Source organism: Lepidochelys kempii, chromosome 1 (genome assembly GCF_965140285.1).
Source record: "Lepidochelys kempii isolate rLepKem1 chromosome 1, rLepKem1.hap1, whole genome shotgun sequence".
In the NCBI taxonomy this organism is placed as follows: Eukaryota; Metazoa; Chordata; order Testudines; family Cheloniidae; genus Lepidochelys; species Lepidochelys kempii.
The window spans coordinates 271,804,091-271,826,092 of NC_136380.1; positions in this window are offsets into that span (position 1 = coordinate 271,804,091).

Sequence of the window (22,002 nt, forward strand, 5' to 3'; positions counted from 1 at the left end):
TTGGGCTTGCTTAAGACATATGTAAGGCCAGTCATCTATTACTTTAATATTAAACATGAGGTCTACTCTGTCAGCTATCACAGTTGAGAAGGGTGAAAGGGGAAACTTTATTCTGTTGTTTTCATTCTATAAAAAAGCTGCTTTTCCATAAATATATGATGATGATGATGATGAAATAACAAGAAACTATCTGGACAGCTTGATAGCAGCGATTATCTCCTTTCTGTGTGTCTTATCAACTTCTGGTGTGTGTGGCAGAGCTGATAAGAAATGCCACCTTTGGGCTCACCATGAATTATTTTTATGCACTGCTGTTCAGCGACAGCCAATTGTTGAGAACTGGAAAGCAGTTCTGTTGTTCACGCTGCGCAGTTGCTATTCTTCCTCCAGTAGGGGAGCAGAAAAGGATGCATCTGCCATTGTGTGATAGATTGAAATTTCATTACTCACAAAGCTCAAGCAGCACTGGTTTCCAAAGGGGGGGGGATCTTCACGGGATCTCTTTGAAGAGGCATATGAAAAGAGTGAAAGGGGAGGGAGAAAATGGATTAAATGAACTCTGAGCTCCCAAGGCAGCTGCTGAAGTAAGAAGAAGGGGCCTGAGAGAGAGAAACATGAAAGTTGAATGTGTTAATGGTTACCCCATCCACTCAACCCTCTTCTGCTTTTCACCAAAATCACCAGGATTCTGCCCACTGCTGCCTACATCATTCCCTGAAATCTTGGAATTGACCAGACGTGGTGGTCCAGAATTATCACGTTACAGACAAACAGAGAGACGCTGTTGAGTTGAGTGCAAGGCCTCTCAAGGTCAGCCAACTATGAGCTATATTGTAACTTGTCTCAATGCCCAATTCAGTGAGGCAATGAAAACTATCCTGATGTTGGATTTGGATATGCAGAGGCAAGTGGGTGCTGTGTGCTCACTTATTCCCCCTCCTGGAGCCAGTGGCAGTGAGGGGTGGCAAATGGGAGAGCGTTTGCCCATCTCCACTCTTCCAATGCATTAGCCAGTACAGCCATGGCTGCATGGGGTGTATTGTAACTTGCTGCTGTTCTAAGCCAGCAGTTAGTTACTATGCTCATGTCGTCCCATCAAAGAGCAATAGGGAAGCAGGGGAGGAATTGCATCTCAAGGATTTTATTGACTCCCAGAGCTACTCAAGGGGTGTGATACAATTTGTGCACCATTCCTTACTCAAGGGGCTGGCCTATTATTGGGTAAAATCCTTAGGTCCTTACCAGGGTCAAATTCTGTCACCCTTACTCACAGTAAGTAGTGCCTGACTCCATTACTAATTTCACTGAAGTTAATGGGACTACTTAGAGTAAGAAATTGCTCATCCCAAAGAAGGGTTGTACAATCCTCAGTCCTTGATCAGGCAAACTCCCATTTAAAGCTGTTTTTTGCTCTGTTTTTTGTTTTTGTTTTTTAAGAGTTTAAACTTTAGAGCTATGTGGTATATTTCAGACTATACAGGCATTTTCTAACTTACTTCAAGTTACTGCTAGGTTTACTGGACCTACTCACAGGGACAAGCTTGAAAGCATGACTCCAGTGTATGCTAGAAGCTCCAAAAGCAGAAGGAAAATAAAACAAGCTCCAAAAGTATTTTATTTTTTTAAGACATCATGATTTTAAAGTCGATCTCATGATTTTTGAGGCCTGAGTCATGATTTTTGAACCCGTTTCAGAGGATTGGCAGCTCGATTGCTTTATATTTAAATCACACTTTCATGGACCATTACAGATCTATAGACGTAATTATCATTACAGATCACCTAGCCTTGGTGAACTGAACAAGAAAAGTCACTGCAGAATCCATTCCAGCAGAGTCAACAATCCAGCCTGGTTTATGACCAAGTCTGCAATAGGTATAAAATGTTTGCTAAAAAAGTTGGCATATATTTTATATAGGTGGGAAACTTAGCCTGGTCATTTAGTTAGGCAAAGGAGAACAAGTTAAGCCGTATGTCTCTGCCTACCAAAAATTAAATTGTAACATGCTCTTGTAAAATAGTTTTGGGGTCTCCCGTGTGTGATGACCTAAAAGTAAAAAGAAAAGGAATACTTGTGGCACCTTAGAGACTAACCAATTTATTTGAGCATGAGCTTTCGAAGCTCACGAAAGCTCATGCTCAAATAAATTGGTTAGTCTCTAAGGTGCCACAAGTATTCCTTTTCTTTTTGCGAATACAGACTAACACTGCTGTTACTCTGAGACCTAAAAGTAGTCTGGCCTTGCTTTTAGTATGGGTTGGTGCTTGAGAGCATGTAAATAGCTAAGTCTTCATTTCAGATTGACTAAATGGATCACCTTGTTCCATCATCCTCTATTTTGATCATTTATCAATAATCCTGGGTTTTCAGCAATCACTAACTGAGGGACTTTCAATGGCACATCGGTTTGGATGTGCCGGATAAATGACACTGCTTTGTTACTGAGCAAGGTGAGGTGCATAAACTGCACTGCTTCAAGAGGAGCCTCAAGAGGCTGTGTGCCTCAGAGACACCCCTCTGAATCACACCTCCTCCTGTTCTTCCCCCTAGTTCCAGGGGCAGTGGAGTGGAGGGTATTTTTAAATCATATCCTTCTGACCTAGACCAGCAACACGTTATGATTCAGAGAACGCTGACTCTGCAGCACTGGCATAAGAGGAGAGGACACAGAGCCAAGCTCAGCCAGTTTCCCTCCATCCCCACCCACCTGCTCAAGAACGGGTTTTTTTGCTTAATTTGCGCATAGGACTAAACATAAGAGGGCATCATTCCTTCAGCCTTTGTGGATGGAAGGTGCCTGCTGCATGCACGTTTCCTCCCTCTTCCATGGGATCAGTTATCTTGATGGCACCTCCCCCCTGCAGCGGTGACGCTTGGGGCAGGGGCAGCGTGTGGAGCCCCCTGGCTGCACCAACGTGTAGGAGGAGCAGGGACACGCCGGAGGAAGGACATGCCGCTGCTTCTGGGAGCTGCTTGAGGTAAGCGCTGCCTGAAGCCTGTACCCCTGAGCCCTCCAGGGGGGACATGCTGTTGCTTCTGGGAGTCGCACGGAACCACAGCACATGTGGAGCAGGGGAAGCCCTGGACCCCGCTCCCTGGCAGGAGCTCGAGGGCTGGATTAAAACATCTGGAGGGCTGGATGCAGCCCCTGAGCCGCAGTTTGCCCACCCCTGCTATATGCCCTCCCTCTCCCCTCTTACGGGCAATCAGCAAATATTTCTGGCCTTAACTTAATTTTCATCTGAGCTCTGTAATTCACCTTTGATACTTATTCCTTATCATAGAATATCAGGATTGGAAGGGACCTCAGGAGGTCATTTCGTCCAACCCCCTGCTCAAAGCGGGACCAACCCCAACTAAAGCATCCCAGCCAGGGCTTTGTCAAGCCTGTTATGCTTTTATGTAATGGTCTCTTGACTTTTGACAAAGTGCTTTTTGCTTTTGTACAGTATGTATGCTCTAAAGCTTTCTGTCATGAATCATAAAAAGATTCTGGGAGGAAGCTGCTATCTATTTTCTACAGTAGTTGGCATCCTTATATACTGGTGCTTTCCCCTTTGGCTCACACTAGATAATGCCATACAAGTAGCAGCTGTTTCAAAGGAAGTTCGTACAAGAAATCCTTGATGCACAAACACGTACATTTTTGCCTTTGTGTTTATCAGACTGATAAGGTTTTAATATTGGCTACAAAAAAGGATGATGAGGAAAATAACCGAGCCAGATAAAATGTCTTGTCTGTACGTTGTTATAGATTCAATATTTTGTGAAACAAAAGGTGGCAGACGAAAGGAAAAGAACAGTAAACGATACACGGATAGTTTGTTTTCAAAGTGTGGTTTAAACATTCTGTCCAAATCCAACCAACCTAAGTTTTGGCTAGTGGGTGGGCAGCTATATCTGGAATGGCTTTTCCCTCAAAATGATAAAGAATACATGTTTTGAAAAAACGAAGAACTTTCCCAAATATTTATAAGAATCTTTCCAATTTCTGCCTGAACAAGAGCTGGCAGTTGCCGGGGAGTATGCTAATCACAGGGGACATGTAGGGCCAGGAGAGCTACTCAAATTGATTTGAACATCTGTTTCCAGATAGTCCACAGAGGTCATCTTTGGAAAGCGTTAGTCATTCATCCCCCTGGTTATAAGCAACTAGCTAGAGACGTGTAGAGAAAAGAATATGCGAATGTGTTTAGGGTAAAAGGGCAGAGGAGGAGGTGAAGAGAAATGGGGAACAACTATGATACAGTGTGAAAAACATCTAGGGGTTAAAAAGTGACTTTTTATATCCCTGTGGTTCAACTTGAAGCAGCCTCAGGGCTGCTCTACATTGTGTTGATTGATAATGTTTGCCAAGGGGGCTATTCTGCCCACCAAGTGTCCACAGAGTGCAGTGTCCACCTTTCCCTGATGACTTCTACAGCAGAGAGAGAGTGGCATAGAGTAAGCATAGCTGGCCCCAAGCCACCTCATACCAGGGACGCCACAAACAGACAGGTAAATTGGCTTTTCAGATACTTTGCACTGTCACAAGTGCAAAAGCAGATGGAATGAGGGTGGAGGGGAGGGGCAGCATATGACCCAGGAGTTCTGCCTAGAGCTGGTCAAAAACATTTCTACCTCAACTTTGAGAGAAAATGGTCTTTTTTGAAAAAATGATTTTTTTTGCAAACAAATCCATTTTTGTTGGAAAAAAATCAGTTTTCAGGTTTTTGGTTTTTTGGTTGCCCATAAGTAAACACTTTTGCTTGCAGAGAACAAAACAAATAAAATGAACACAGACAAAATCTTGCTTTTCAGGCTTTTGACAACCACGCCCACCCTCCCAGAAAATCTTCAAAAATTTTTTTTGACAAAACCAAGACCCACAAATTTTTAGGTCAGTTTTTGTGAGGAAAAACCATCATTTCCCAACCAGCTGTAGATCTACTGTAGAGCCTGGCATTGTTGCTGTGACTCTAGTATGCTGATCCAACCTTATTCAAAGTCATCTGAAGGGAACAAGATGGCCCATCCAAGAGATCCATAGGTGTATATTCCTTTTTTTAAAAGGTACACTCTAAGTAAGCTGATGTTTGGCCCATCTATTGCTTGTATTCTGAGCTCACATGCTCAAATACAAGATTCAGTAGCTAGAAATCAAAGCAGATTTTGGTAGCTTATGCTTTCTTCAAAAGCAATAATGTGCTACTATCTACACTTTCACCATCATTTTCCTTTCTGGCATTCATTATAAACAGCTCTTGGCTAGCAGAGTTGAGGTTTGTTCAGCATCCATTACAAACTGTCTTTTGAACTGTAAAAATTTGTTCCAAGCCAAAACCGACATAGCAGATCTCTGTCCAAACTTAGCATTATTTAACTTAATAAAAAAAATCAGTTTTTGCCATTCTTAAATTATATGAACATAACATAGAAATAAAGAAATGTATTTTATTTTGGGCTGACTTTATACAAAATCACATTGAATGTATACTTTTTAAAAAGTTGGCAAAGATTCAGCCCATAAAATAAACTTTTTTGTCAAATGACTGGGGGAGGTCAAGATAATTTTTTTTTTTAAAAACTGCCCCTCTGCCTGCGCAGAAAGTTTTCCCGTTAAGTTAGACTTATAATGTTTTATTGAAAAATCTGACTGATTAAGATGAGTCCAGGTGAACTATACGTGCATAAAAAAAGAGCTGAAAAGGGAATTTCAATACTGGTAAAGGAGACTTAATTAACTGATACATGCAGCAACAATATGACCCTTTCTCATAAGGCCTAATGCATTAAAGTCAAGTAAAGCATGCATGATTCTATTAATGCCTCAGTAAGAATATACCATATTTTTACAGTCTGTGGTGGTGGAGTAAAAAGGGAGGAAAGGCATTAACAAGAGGACAAATTCTCTGTAAAGGGCAAATTGGAACAAAGGCACAATGAAAGAAAAGTTCTTATACAAAATCTTAGAGCAGAAGACTATATTGTTGGGAACATGTAAAGGATTGAATTTTCAGCAAGAGCTGCACTGAGTCCAGTGAGCTTTGTGTGTTACAGCAGTAATCTTGTCAATTGTACTCGGTATTTGGATGCAAACTCCCCTGGTTTGCAACCGTCAGCTTGACTTCCAAGGTTCTTTGCAAAATATAGGTCCACGGAATAAGCTATGCCTGATATGTCCTGGCAATCTCATCATCTAAAATGATCCATCTAAAAGGGAATGGAAGGATCATAAAGTAAAAATCTAGATCTTCCAGTAAAAAGCCCCCCAAAAGAACTGTATGTTTCTGAGTGTCAATAGATGAATTAATGAAAAGCTTTTATAGTGCATACTGTAACTTCTAATGTTGTTGCTGGAGGAAAAAATATTTTAATATGCAAATCAAGAGATCCTGAGAGATTCACAACTGTGTTAGATAAACAAAGTTAAGCTGCTTGAAAGGCAAAAGAGAACATAAATATTAGCTGCATGTACTGAAGATAAAGAAAACAAGGAGTGCTGAAAAAATACGGAACTTTTGTTGATAACTAAATTTATATTTGCTGTACACAGCAATCTAGCAGATAGATAACGTTTTAACAATTGTGTAGTTATATGGTCTACACCCTTACTGTACCAGTTTTCCATAGTGAAAATTATTACACATTTAGAGAGCTGTCTGATAATACATTTATGAGTGACTAATAGCTCCTATAGAATGTGGATCTTTAACACTGGCTTTGTAGTTGTGGGTTTTATGCTCCCCCCGCCCCCTTTGAATATCATAATGCTTCGATGAACTCAGGAGTAATCACATTCAGTAACCAAAGCATATCTCTGTAACAATTTTTTTATAAGAATGATGTTTTCATCCTTCTAATTATCACAAATATATGGGGAGAGTGTATGTGGTTTTTTGTTCCCAGTTGAGCTACAGCAAAAGTTGCTTCTTATATACAATTACTTATTGTGTGGTCTCAACTTTCATAGTATATTTCTACCTGCTCTAGAGCCTGCTTCTTTCTGTATTAGTATCATTTTACTCAGAATTTGGGTGAGAAAACCACTGAATTCCTTCCTTTCACCCAGTTAGCTTACAGGATAACATGGCAATGCAAAAAGACAAGCTCCAGAGAACACAGAAATCTACATGATTTTGCATTTCAACAGAATTATTATACAGAGGGAAGTCTCAGTCTGCTTGGAAGACTAATGTTTGCCTGAAAAGACACACTGTTTCCAAGAAACCAAGATAATTTGTATTTATTTTTCAGGTTTTAGGAATCCTTTCCCAAGATTTTAGGTTCTTGGGCTTCCCTTTCTATTAAGGTCAGTAAAAGTAGGTACCTGGACATTTTAAGAAAGAAAGGATACCACAAAGTAAATAGTAAGATCTTAGGAAAATATAGATCCTAAACTTAAAAATTGCATTTATTCAGAAAATAAAAGAAAACTGGAACTAATCTCTGGGAGAGGTCAGGACATTTGGGTAATACTGAATAGACATCAAAAGAGAATATGACAAGACTCAAAGATGTTAATGTTGTTTACTAGTGCTGAGCTATCTTCCTCAGAAATATGGCCATGGCAGAGACAATGTGTGACCCAAGAACCTCTGGATGCCAACTGGCAGAAGGCACTGGGGTACACAGGGATACAGAGATCCCTGGGGATCACAAACAGAATGTCATGTAAGGGCTCTAATGAAAACCTATCACATAGGTCATCATCACCATTGCAAGATGTATGTACAGAGAATATGTGAGGAGTTATTACAATAAAATGTATGTTGTCTAGGTCTGTAGTTAAAAACAGGTCACTCAAAGGTAGCGTGTCTTCAGACAAACCCCTCTAGCCAGGAGGTGGGAGACACTTATCTCCAGGAGCGATCATTATGTATTGTTAAAGCTAAGATTATGTCACGGAGGTCACGGATTCCATGACTTCCAGGGACCTCCATGACATTTTCCGCATCAGCCCCTGGGCGGCAGGCCTGGAGTAGTCAGCTGGTGGGGGCCCTGGAGCTCCCAGCTGCTGCAGTGGTGGGGAGAGCCTGAGCTCCGAGCTGCTGTGGGTGGCAGGGGCCCGCACAGCTTTTGGGCAGCAGGGGACCCCATAGCTCTCAGATGCCACAGGCAGTGCAGGGACCCTGCAGCTTCCAGTTGGCAGCCCCAGAGCTTTGAGCCACCATGAGTGGTGGGGGGCCACCAGAACTCCAAGCTGCCACAGGTGGCGGGGGGCCCCCACAGAACTGTCATCCACAGCAGTAGCAGGTGCTGGAGACCCGCCCACACCCTGAAGCCTCTCATTGGCCCCATTAGCCCCCTTTTGTCAGTTATTTTTAGTAAAAGTGAGGGACAGGTCACAGGCTTCCAAGATGTTTTGTTTATTGCCTTTACCTGTCTCTGACTTTTACTAAAAATAACTGTGACAAAATCTTAACCTTATGTATTGCCATACAATAGAAGCCTGTTAACAGCCTGGTCAAATGCTAATGAAGAGCTGGTGGAGACTTGAGAAGGAAACTAACAGGAAGAGGTAAACAGTGGCGGAATCCTCTCTTGAGGTGAATATCAAAGATCTGCTCCGGTATATTGAGAGGTGCAAAGAGACACCTTGGCATCCTTCACCCAGGAAGTGAATGGACAGTGAGTTTGCTTTATGGAAAACGGGATCTCACCCAGGCTTGGCTGAAAACTCTGGAGAGAACTTTGGGGTGGGGGGAAGCTTCTGTAGACAGAAAGGTAACTTATTAGTTAAGTTTAGGCTTTAAAATGCACGTTATGATGTTGTTTTATATGTAACCATTTTTTCCCATCTCTCACTCTGATTTCTTTCTGAATCCCTATTCTTCCTTAAATAAATTTCCTTTTGTTTTATAATTGAATTCAGGTGCTCTTCATAATACAGGAGAGGTGATCTAAAGTAAAACTGGTAAACCATGGTACACTGTTCCTTTGAGAACAGAGGATCTGGGATTTCTGTGGATATCCAGTGATTGGGGGCTAGATACAAGGGGGACACTTTGAATGGACTCAGGGGTTGGTGTGCAATCGGTAAGGCAAAGATAGGGCTGGTGTAGCCCAGAGGAGAGTGCTTGAGTGTCTGACAGGCTGATTGCATTAGGGAGCTAACATCTCTCTGGTACAGGCAAGACTCCCTCACAGAGAAAGCAGGTGGTAACAGAGTGACTCACAGCCCTGGGTTCCCTGAGAAGCATCATAACATGCTCCCCTAATCTGTCACCACTGGGGTGGTTCTTCCAGAAGTTCTGTTTCAGTGCTTTGAATCAGCAGGAATGACAGGAGTTCCTCTTGTAGGCAGATGTCATAAAAGTAGCAAGTATTTTACCATATACGCATCTGTACTATTCCACTGCCATCTCAGATGACTCACCATTCTGTACTCACGAGAGAGTGATTCATATCTCAAAACATGCCTCTTTTCATATGAATGCTATTTCAACAACACTAGGGTTTCCAGATCAGTTACAATTGACTCATTGCCTTGACGTACCACCCTGATTTCTTCCTCTTCAATTACACCCCATTAGCCCTAAAATATTTCATGGTTTGCAGTGTTCAAAGGTAAAAATTCATCAAGCTACTTACTAAAGATTCATAGATTTCATAAGTGGTGAGGCCAGAAGGAACCATTAAGATCATCTAGTCTGATCTCTCTGTATAATATAGCACATAGAATTTCACCCAGTAATTTCTGCACCAAGTCCTTAACTTCTAGCTGAGCTAGAACATATATTTTAGAAAGACATCCAAGCTAAATTTACAGAGGTCAAGTGATGGATGATCCCCCAGATCCCTAGGTAAGTTGTTCCAGTGGTTAATTACCCTCACTGTTAAAAATGTGTGCCTTGTCTCTCGTCTCAATTTGTCAAGCTTCAGCTTCTAGCCACCATCAGATCTTGTTATGCCTTTGTCTGATAGACTAAAGAGCAGTCTACTTACTCAAACTTTGCAATTTATATTGGTGTAAAACCAGAGTATTTCCACTGACCTCAGTCTCAGGTGAATCACAGTTCTATAATCTGCTCCCTTTGCTTGAGATCCCACAGTGCTGAGAACAGTATAAATGCTAAAACTGTAACTGAGAGGTAGAATTTGTTCTTGGTGTTTTCTGTGACTTCTAAGTCCAGAAGAAAACACTAGATTACATTATAAAATTAATCAATTCCTGGGCAAACCCTTTGGTTGAAATGCAGAGCTAGGAATGGAATCCAGGACAGCTGGTTCCTAGCCTTATACTCAAGACTATCCTTCTCTGCTATGCACACAAAAAGTGAAAGGCCAGTGGTGAGGCTCAGAAACTTTCCTTCTCTGCTATTACAGTCTGTATTCTTCTGTCTGCTCTATATTTCCTTGTTCTAGAGCATGTAATTACATATTAGTTGCATGATCCAAGGTATGTATTTATGATTGGAGAAGATGTGTATTAAAACTTTCCTTTCTAACCTTGGCTTTTATATTCACTCAGAGCCAGGGCATCACAAAGCAATGTTAAAGGGGAAGGAAGGCCTTAGTTATTGCTCCCTTTGCTGTTATTGCACAGGGCTAGATAGTACTTTTTTAGGCCATGCCCTCAGCAAGGTGTGTTGTGCAAGGGCAGGTCTACACTAGAAGCACTACATCGACACAGCTGCACCGATGCAGCTGAGCTACTGTAGCGTGTCTGGTGAAGATGCTCTAGGCCAATGGGTAAGCTCTCTCCCATTGGTATAGTTACTCCACCTCCATGAGAGGTGGCAGCTGTGTCAGCAGGAGTCAGGGTTCCCTCCCCACTCTGAACTCTGGGGTACAGATGTGGGGACCTGCATGAATGACCCCCTAAGCTTATTTCTACCAGCTTAAGTTAAAAATTCCCCAAGTAGCAAATTCCTTTTGTCCTTGGCGGTATGCTGCCACCACCAAGTGATTTAAACAAACATTCAGGGAGGGCCACTTGGAGCCCTATCTCTCTCCATAAATCCCCCCAAACCCTTATACTCCCTTTCCTGGGGAGGCTTGAGAATAATATCCTACCCAATTGGTTACAAAGTGAGCACAGATCAACTCCCCCTGGGTCTTAGGACACTGAAAATCAATCAGGTTCTTAAAAGAAGAATTATATTTAAAGAAAAGGTAAAAGAATCACCTCTGTAAAATCAGGATGGAAGATAACTTTACAGGGTAACAAAAGATTCACAAACACAGAGGAACTCCCTCTAGGCTTAGTTCAAAGTTACAATAAACAGGAATAAACCTCACTCTAGCAAAGGGAAAATTCACAAGCTAAAACAAAAGATAATTTAACACATCTTGCCTGGTTTTACTTACTATTCTTGTAATATTAGAGACTGGTTCAGGATTGGTTGGAGGAGATGGCCTCTCTCCGTCCCAGGAGAGAGAACACCCAACAAAAGCACAAAGTCTCCCCCTGCCCAGATTTGAAAGAATCTTCTTTCCCCATTGGTCCTTTTGGTCAGGTGCCAACCAGGTTATTTGAGCTTCTTAACCCCTTACAGGTAAGGAGGAATTCTAGGCTACCCTTAGCTGTATGGTTATGACAGTGGGACAGCATCTTCTGCCAATATAACGTGGTGTGGACAGCACTTAGGTTGCTGTAACTTGCCTAACTCAGGGGGGTGGCTTTTTCATACCCCTGAGTGACGTAAGTTAGATCAACTTAAGTGGTAGTGTAGAGCTGCCCTAAATTGAAGGAGAATATCCAGAGACACTGTGCTTCAGAGGGACGCATATGAGGCCCAGTTCCTAACCTGCTCCCTTTTACTTTCCACTACAAGAAAGAGAAGTAAGTTAGTGTAGCCCTTGTCAGAGCTTACTTCCAGCCTTGCACCTGGCAAGATGCTCCAACCAGCAAGTGATAGCTAAGATTCTACCCATTCACTGCTTTTCTCTACTTCCTTCCCACCCATTTTCTCCCAGGGCAGGTATCTGGAGAGCAGTTGCTGTGCTCCGCACCAGACCTGGAGCTAAGATCCCTACCCAGATCTGATGCCCTGCCATTCTCCTTAAATATGGAGCTACGGTTCAGGCAGTTTGGTCATGGGAGTGAGGGTTCATCCAAGTTAACTGAAGGCACAGCCTAGTCCATAGTGTTCCCTTCACCATAGGTCCTGCTGTGGGACGATGAATGTTTCTAACTTGGGAGCAACTTGATTAATCCAAGTTAATCCTTTTTGTTGAATTATACTCCCCTCCCCCCCACACACTAACATCCACACTGCTGACTTTCCTAGCAAGTGCTGTGTCTCCTCAACAGTCTTTGTTTCCATGTTTATCAGATATGGATATGACATACCAGCATGAAAGCCACAGTTAACCAGGCCTAATTTTGCCTGTTGCATCCCTTGGTGAAGGTGGTTGGTTAGATACCATCAACGTCAGCTAAGGCCTAAAATGTCATTGTACTGACCTCAGAGGTGCAGAAAATGGCTAGAGGATCCTAGCTTCTGCACTGCCACATGGAGACCAAACTCAGAATCCTTAGCACTAAAATTGCCACAATGGACTCCAGATTAAGCTCAGGTGTTGCTGGCATGAGATCTGAAGTGGCCAATCTTCTCAGGACAGTGGACTGTAGATTGGTTGGTATGAAATTTCAAGTAAGTGATGGCCTCTATATTGGAAGGCATGGATATTTATTGCAAAAAATTGATGCTATCCTTTCCACTGGCCTAAGCTGACATGCCACTGTATCAGATTTGCCTTTTACAATGGAACATGAGCAAGTGAATGAGGATAAACGTATAGGTACTTCAGTGTCCTCTCCCAAAGGTGTCTGCCTCACGTATCTCTGTGCCCTCTGATGGCCTGCCATTCTTCCTGGACATGATGTCCGTTGATGTCACAAAATAGCATTTATTGTCCATTGCTGTGGCTGCTGAATACTTGCAACTATCAGTCATGACTCCACTGGAGCCAATGTGCAGGCCATGCGACTCACTTGAGTAGCTGCTGAGCTCCTGCTATTCTTCTGACAGAGTGGGTAGATCTTCAGCTTCTCAGCCTGGGTACATTGCAAAAGGGATGAAGATTGTATTTAAGAAGAAGTGCTTCTCAGTGAAGGCGGGCCATCCATCACCACATGCTAGAAGACTAGGCTGTAGGGAGAAAGGGCAAGACTGAAATGTTGACAAGACCTTTGACTCACAGAAGGGATGAGATCAGATTAGGGGAGGGTGTGTCTCAGGATTTTTCTTTCATTGCAAAGATTTGTAACTGTCTCTTCTTAAGAGTCAAGTGTCTGCAGTTAAGAAATTCCTCTGCTAAGTCTCTGTTCCTGCTTTCCTGTCACATTATCCCCAAAGGGGTTAAACTAGACGCTAGCATGCCTAGAGCTAGGTGGAGCTCTGGGGAGCATGTGTAAGCAACTGGGGGATCAGGAGGTCTGAGAAAGCTAGACTGTGGAGTTCCATGTCCCAAGGAAGGTTTCAGAAGAAGTCGGAGCCTGGAAGGAATTCTTAGAGACCCAGAGGTAGGAACGAGACCCAGGCTAGACCCAGTTGGCTTAGAAGCACATGTAAGGCCTGTGGCCTGAAGTTCTAAAGAGTAGGAAGCTCGCTACAACCATCTGCTGATGAGCTGGGAAAAGAGCAGTCCAGAGCTATTTCAGAATTCCAGGTGGACAGAGGCTTCATGGGGGAGAGAGTTCTCTGCTGGAATCTGTTGGTGAGCAAGAGGAAATGACTGAATGAGGCAGGCCACATATGCATTTCAATTATGTAACAGCTTAGAACATTTTGGTCCAAATTCTGTTAAGTTTTGAGGTAATAAAGCTTCACTATTCTTGTCAGGTAATGAAAGGGCACTAGAACTACACCAGTTGTGCCTAGAGTGTGGGATTACCCTAACCATAACCTCAGTCTAGCACACTTGGGTAGTGGAGTCTGGACAAAGTCAAAGGGAGAGGGTGTTTTCTATCTTTTGGTGAGGGCACATTCTAGGCGATAAGGACTCTGTTTGGGCTTGTATATGCTATTGATTTCTCTCTGAGGACTTTCAGAGGGGTAGCCTCTGTGACCTGAGATGGCACAGAAGGCAGCAGCATAGCTGAGGAAATCTGCTGAAGACCCATCTATCAAGCATTATTAAAGCTGAAATTACTGGATTAGGTGGTGCAGCACCCAGAACATACCAGGAAGTACTTCCTTTAAGGGCTGGAGATGGACCTGCTTGAACTTGGAACTCTGCCAACCCTGAACAACAGTGCATGGGGATACAGAGGGAGTGGAGTGGGAGTGGCTGTTGAACATTGCCGTATTGGATGTTCATACTGCCGGCAGAGAACTGTGTTTAAAGACTATTGCCTGAGACTCTTCTGGGGACGGGTGAAAGGGCGTCTCACTTAGTCATATACAGATATTGATGGTTTATTATGGCTGGTTTTTGCAACTTGATTCTGTATTCTTCCTGCCACTCCCACCCCCTGATAACGTTTTCCTTGTTTCAGACTCAGACTCAGGGCTTGTGAATGGGGAAGTATTGCCTATTAAGGGCTCACAGGGAAGGTATTTAGTTTTCCAGCTTCCTGGGAGCCAATGGTGTTTGTTAATTGTTAAAGGAACACCTAGATGTTTGAACCTGGCCTTTGTTGATGTCACTTGGCAGAGGTTCCATAAAGGGGACCTAGCATTTGGGTTCATTTAGAACAGACTGGTGACCATCCAGAAGGGGACTAAGCCAGGTTGTAACACATCCCTCAGCCATGTTTTGAGATGTGTTGTGGAGTGCCACTGTCCAGGACTAAGTGATAGACCGTTCAGTAGGAAACCTTGCCGTTTATTCTGCAGAAGTTTTCAAACATACTAGTAGCATTCTCAATCTCTTATGATTTCTGTTCTAAGAAGAATAACGTTCATAGCAGCAAGGGGAAACTAAACCTTTCTCCCCACCCCCATTATCAAGAACCTTTTGCGGGCTTCAGTTAGATCACTGAGGGGGCAACTTCCCATTTCACCAACAATTATAATATCAGGATTATCTGACAAACAATGTCTATAAAATGGTCACTACCACTCATGTTGTGGTTAAAGATGGTTTCCTATCGGTTTGTAATAAAGTGGTATTGGAGGGATGACTGGATGCTTTGCCTTAATGATTTCATTCAGTAGTTAACTTGGAGTGTTAACTTGTGATTTGGGGAAAAGAGAACAGACCCTAGTTCACAAAGCCTCCTTCAGATCCCTTATCAAGACTCAGGTTTTCTGCAATATATACAGCTGGTTGCAAAGGGTTAGAGTCTTGGCCAGTAGGGGGTTCTGATATTCATCTAATTCATCTGTTACTTCATCTAATTCGTCTAATTAGTTAGTGGTGTTGTAGTACCTAGAGACCCCAGTCAGGAATCAGGGTTCAATTATGCTAGCCACATATAACAAAAAGATGGGCCCTGACCCAAAGATCTTATAACCTAAGTAATTTGTCATTAATGTTTCATATTAAAATAAGACTCAAGACCATTTAGTTGTGCACATAGCTGGTCTATATTCTTGCTGCTGATTTCCTTGTCTTCCCTCTCCTCCATCCTACTCCTATCATAGTCACTGTAACATCCTCTCTTGGACTGTGATCTCTGCAGCACAAGGATGATCCTTCTATTCTGTTTTTGTCACTAAATACTTCCATGATGCAAATAAATAATAATAATCAGCACAAACATTCGTTGAAGTGGGGTACTCCAGTGCTTTACAGGTCCACATATTGTGAGGGGTGCAAAGAGAAACAGAAGACAATTACGGGAAAGGGAAAAGCCAGCACTCTACCAGGCAGAGCTGAGGTGGTGCTCTGCATTTCCTAGCATCATTTGGTCCTGCTGTGGTCTGGCATTGTACAGAAATCTTTATGGGGTGGCTGCTCCAGGCACACCACTGACTTTTTCCACAATCAAGCAGATACTATCATGACTACCCTGAAAACCATCTAAGTTTAAACATAAATAAGTCACTAAAGGAAGTGAGTAAAATGCTTTTAGTGAACTCAGTGATGACCAATAGCATTAAGTCTGCTAGGAGCAGGAAAAAATGCAGCACAGTTCACTGCAGTACCTCATAGGTGGAGGATATAAAATATTTGTTGAGGGTCTCTTCTTATTGGTTTCATTCACTTTCATAACTGTCTTCCAACGCTGCTATTTTAACATTCCGGGAAGCTCATTTTTTTTCCCACTTGAATCAAAGTTCACTTTACTGAGCCAGGAATCAGAGGCTTCAGTGAAAATAAATTATTTTAGCAGTTACAAAATATGCTTCCCACCAGATTGATTGAAAGTCTCATTCTTCTGGACTGGATCCACATTCTTAATATTCACATCTGGCAGCAGCTTAGTTCTGCTGACTACAACAGCCACATCTAAGACATGAATATTAATTTTGATACGCACACTGGCATTTAACTCTGAGTACCAGGGAGATCCTTTAGGGGAGCTATGGAGTCTCTGACAGCACTCAACAGCATCAGTGCCCTTCAAGGGAACATAAGAGAATTAAGTCTAGAAGTGCTGGCCTACTCGATACTTCCAATACTTCTACTTTTACTATAGAAAGAGGAGAAATAAAGATAAATAAACAAACATTTACCACTGGGGAAAATTTCCTAGTCTGCCAGAATTTTCCCCATTTTTACTTTCATGGTTTCTAAAAAGGAATAAAATATAAATAAAATGGTTGATACTTTCTATAGGCGTTTGGAAGAAAAATTGTTACATTCAAATAGATACTGTACAGTTCCTATGGTTACTACCATAAATTAGTGAGTACAATAACGAGGGAAACGTGGTGGTGGCGAGCTCCTTCCCAGTTATTAAAGTAAATTGCCAAAGTCACCACATTAATATTGTCTGTGCATACAACTAGGATACAGGTCCTCTTTCGCTGGCATTCTGCATTTATGTATGCCTTGGGTACTAAAACTTAAACCAGGCAGCTAGCGTTATCAAAACCAAGGAAATAGAAACGTTTGAAAGTACAGCAGTGCAGTACTTGATGAGTTTTTGAACTGTGTAGATGACAACAGTTTGGAAATAAGTTCTAAATTACTATTATTAAACAATTTATGTTCAGTATCACCTAGATGCCTCAGAGCTGGGGAGGGGAGACGTTCTAAGAGCGGTACAGACATATAGAAAATGCAGGCCCTGCCTCTACGAACTTGGGGTATTATATTGCACTTGGAGTTGGGGGTGTGATTCCCAGCTTGAGAAGGCCTACCCCCCCCCCCCCAGCTCTCATGAAGCTAGTGCACTAGAAATAGCAGGTGTTTCTGAGGTAGCATGGGCAGTGGCAAATGGTGACATGGGCTAGCCATGCCACGTACATTTCCACAGGGTTCATGCGGGTTTGGACTCGAGGATGCCGGGCTGTGCTGCCACTTGCCACAGCCCATGCTACCCTGGCTACATGACTATTTTTAGTGCACTAGCTCCATGAGAGCTAGGGGGGGTAGGCCTTCTGAAGCTGGGAATCACACCCCCAACTCCAAGTGCAATATAATACCCCAAGTTCGTAGAGGCAGGGCCTGCATTTTCTATATGTCTGTACAGCTCTTAGAACAAAAAGAAAAGGAGTACTTGTAGCACCTTAGAGACTAACCGATTTATTTGAGCATGAGCTTTTGTGAGCTACAGCTCACTTCAAAGCTCATGCTCAAATAAATCGGTTAGTCTCTAAGAAGCTCATGCTCAAATAAATCGGTTAGTCTCTAAGGTGCCACAAGTACTCCTTTTCTTTTTGCAAAGACAGACTAACACGGCTGTTACTCTGAAACAGCTCTTAGAACATCTCCCCTCCCCAGCTCTGAGGCATCTAGGACTTTTAGACTTACCCGAAGTCTAAAAGACAACCCATTACAGGTGGATGAGAAAACTGGGGGTCAGGGTGAAGATAGAAAAGATGGGGTAACAAAAACAATAGGATGTGTATAATTCTTAGTCAGGAGCAATGAACAGAACTCCCCACCCATCCACTCACTATCAGTTTGCAGTTTACTGTAAGCATTATGGAATAGGTGGGTTTGGAGGAAGGACTTGAAGATAAGGTTAGTGTATTCAGGAAAACTGCTTCTTCCAATTTTCCACCAAAGGATAGTTCCTGTTAATCCAAATACAGTATGAGTTAAGAGTCCAATACCTCTTAATAAACTAAGTTTTATTAGACACATCTGAGATACTGTATATGATTTTAGAAATCTGGTACATTTTAGCGCCTCATTGAAACAGAATTCCTTTTGAAGCACATGACATATTTTAAATGACTGCTAGCTGGATCAATGACACTACAATCAATACTGGTTGCGTTGAAAGAAAATATAATGTGTGGTGCCTAATCAAATGGGTTGATCAGGCCAAAATGATTCTGTTTTTTAGTAGGCTGCCTCAATAGACTTTTCCTGGAATTTTAGTAAGCACACCATAAAAAGACTGATAAAGTTATCTTTAATAACTGTCGTTCCATGGTACTTATGCAAGTTTGTTTTTGAAAGGGAAACACATGGATGTCCTGCACTCCATTGGGAGAAAAGTTTAATTTCTGTTCTGGCGGTAGAATTTGATGACGGGTTCACGAATGTTTTCTAAATGGTACTGTCTGGAAAAAAAAGTTTGAGATAGAGCTCAAACTGTTGTGGGCAGGATGTGAAACACATGCATATTGATGATACGTGCCTTAAGTAGCAATTACAGGAGGATGGGAATGTTTTTTAAAGCTGATTCATGACACGTTTCAGCAACCAAAGATAAGCTTCAAATCAATGGTAGTTCATAGAATCACAGAATCATGGAAATGTGGGCTGCAAGAGCCCTCGAGAAGTCATCCAGTGCAGTCCCCTGTGCTGTGGCATAACCAAATAAACCTAGACCATCCCTGACAAGTGTTTGTCCAACCTGATTTTAAAAAACTTCCAATGCTGGGGATTCCTCTTCCTCCCATGGAAGCCTATTTCAGAGTTTAACTACCCTTATTGTTAGAAAGTTTTCCCTCATATCTAACCTGAATCTCCCTTGCTGCAGATTAAGCCCATTTCTTCTTGTCCTATCTTCAGTGGACTTGGAGAATAGTTTGCTCTTTATAACATCTGTCAAGGTTCCTTCCCCACTCTGAACTCTAGGGTACAGATGTGGGGACCTGCATGAAAACCTCCTAAGCTTACTTTTACCAGCTTAGGTTAAAACTTCCCCAAGGTACAAACTATTTTACCCTTTGCCCTTGGACTTCCACTGCCGCCACCAAACTTTATCTGGGTTCCTGAAAAAAGGTAGTTTGGAAATGTCTTTCCCCCAAAAATCCTCCCAACCCTTGCACCCCACTTCCTGGGGAAAGTTTGGTAAAATCCTCACCAATTTGCATAGGTGACCACAGACCCAAACCCTTGGATCTTAGAACAATGAAAAAGCATTCAGTTTCCTTACAAGAAGACTTTTAATAGAAGTAAAAAAGAATCACCTCTGTAAAATCAGGATGGTGAATACCTTACAGGGTAATTAGATTCAAAACATAGAGAATCCCTCTAGGCAAAACCTTAAATTACAAAAAAGACACACAGACAGAAATATTCATTCTATTCAGCACAGCTATTTTCTCAGCCATTTAAAGAAATCATAATCTAACACATACCTAGCTAGGTTACTTACTGAGTTCTAAGACTCCATTCCTGTTTTGTCCCCGGCAAAAGCATCCCACAGACAGACACAGACCCTTTGTTTTTCTCCCTCCTCCCAGCTTTTGAAAGTATCTTGTCTCCACATTGGTCATTTTTGTCAGGTGCCAGCGAGGTTACCTTTAGCTTCTTAACCGTTTACAGGTGAGAGGATTTTTCCTCTGGCCAGGAGGGATTTTAAAGGGGTTCACCCTTCCCTTTATATTTATTACAACATCCCTTAACATATTTGAAGTCTGTTTTCAGGTCCCCCTCACATCTTCTTTTCTAAACGCTAAACGTGTTCAGTTTTTTAACCTTTCCTCATAAGTCACGTTTTCAAAACATTTTATCATTTTTGTTGCTCTCTTCTGGCCTTTGTCCAGTTTGTCCACATCTTTCCTAAAGAGTGATGCCCGGAATTATACACACTAATCCAGCTGAGGCCTCACCAGTGTCGAGTAAAGGTGGGACGATTCCCTCCCATGTCTTACATACAGCACTTCTGTCAATAGATTCCCGATTGATATTAGCTCTTTTCTCATCTGTATCACATGCTTGATTCATATTCAAATTGTCATCCACTATAACCCCCAGATCCTTTTTCAGCAGTGCTACCACAAGCCAGTTATTCCCCATTTTGTAGATGTGCATTTGATTTTTCCTTCCCAAGTGAAGTTTTTTGCACTTGTCTTTATTGACTTTCATCCTGTTGATTTCAGCACAATTCTCCAATTTGTCATGGTTATTTGAATTCTAACCCTGTCCTCCAAAGTGCTTGTAACCCCTCCAGCTTAGTGTCATCTGCAGTGTGCTTCTCCTGCCCAGGAGCATGTGAGCTGCTTGCACACACTAACGTGACCAGGGACAACTGGCAGTGAACCTCGTGTCCACGCCAGTGGGCAGGGCTGGGGGAGTTACAGCCGTGCCAGAGGAGCCACCTGGGCTGGGTGCTGGCTCCTGCAAGCAGAAGCTCAACATGCTGCTGCTTTCGCACTACGGTTCCTGATAGATCCTTGCAGCTCCACAGATATCCATATCTGCAGATATAAATTTTGTATCTGTGCAGGTTTCCAAATGTATTGAATAGTATTACACCCAGGACAGATCCCTGCAGGACCCTACTAGATACACCCGCCTAGTTTGACAATGAACCATTGATAAATACTTTTTGAGTACAGACTTTGTCTGTTGTGTAGCTGCTTGATAGTAATTTCATCCAGACCGTATTTTCCTAGTTTGCTTATGAGGTCAGTGGCTGAGCTAGGTATTAGAACCCCACTCTCTTGATTCCCATTTCAGTGCCCTATCTAGTAAACTATACTGCTTCCCTAAATTGAAGTAACCTGTGGCTACAAATCCTTTTTAGGCCATTGTACTGCCAGGGCATCCAAGTTGGTGGACTTCTATGCCCATGAGGAGCCCCACTGACTTCAGATACTGGCCATTAGAAGTTACCTTTAACTCCATTACTGCATGAGAGAATTTTGACTAGGGTTGTAAGGCCCAATCCCGTGGATTCCTGAAATCAGAAAGAGAGCAGAAAGTATGTCAAACTTGTGTTTTCCTCCCCCTCTTCCTGGAATCTACAGTACATGGTCATGAGGAAGAGGGGAGCAGTAGAGGGTTGGCTGATTTCTGATTGTCTGGCCTCCACCGCCATGTTTGCTTCGTGACATTGCAACACAAAGATCAGCTGAATAAAACTATCAGGGTTCAGTTCAGCAGTCTCTGCTGTTCTGATTGTTTGATGGCTTTTGGATTTCTGTCTGAATGGTTTGCCTAGCTGTAGATGACATGAAGCATAAGTATATAAACTTCAGTCTATTTATATAATGTTGCTATTTGAAAGTCTGTTTAGTTTTACCCATGTGAGCCAAAGTTCAAAATGTGATAATTCACACCATGGAAAATTATATCTAGCTTTTCTTTGGAAAATGCTCAGTCAGCCAGAATCAAACTGTGATAACAGCTTTGAAACAGGTCAAGGAAAAAAGTAATGACAAATGTGCCAGGCAAAAGAACACAAAAGAAATTAAATATATGTACAAGTAGTTGTTCAGGATTAGAGAGAGATCTGAATCCAAACTCTGGTCCAGCACCAAACTCCCCTAAATTTCGGAAGTGTGTGTGTCAGAGAGGAGGGGGGATTTGAGCTCATATCTAACTCCAGATTCTAAAGGCAGGCTAATTGCTGTAGTAAGCTTAAGCAGACCCCCAGATTCAGATCCAGGGCTGAATTTCACAGCTTGGCCCATCTATATACTGAAGACATGAGTGCATCTTTTAACTTTTTTTTTTTATTGTTCAGGTTTAGGGCCAGCTCATGGCATTTAGCTGTGGCTCTGAGCAGTGGGTAAAGAGGGGTGGTGTCATGAGGCAGTCCCTCCCAGAGC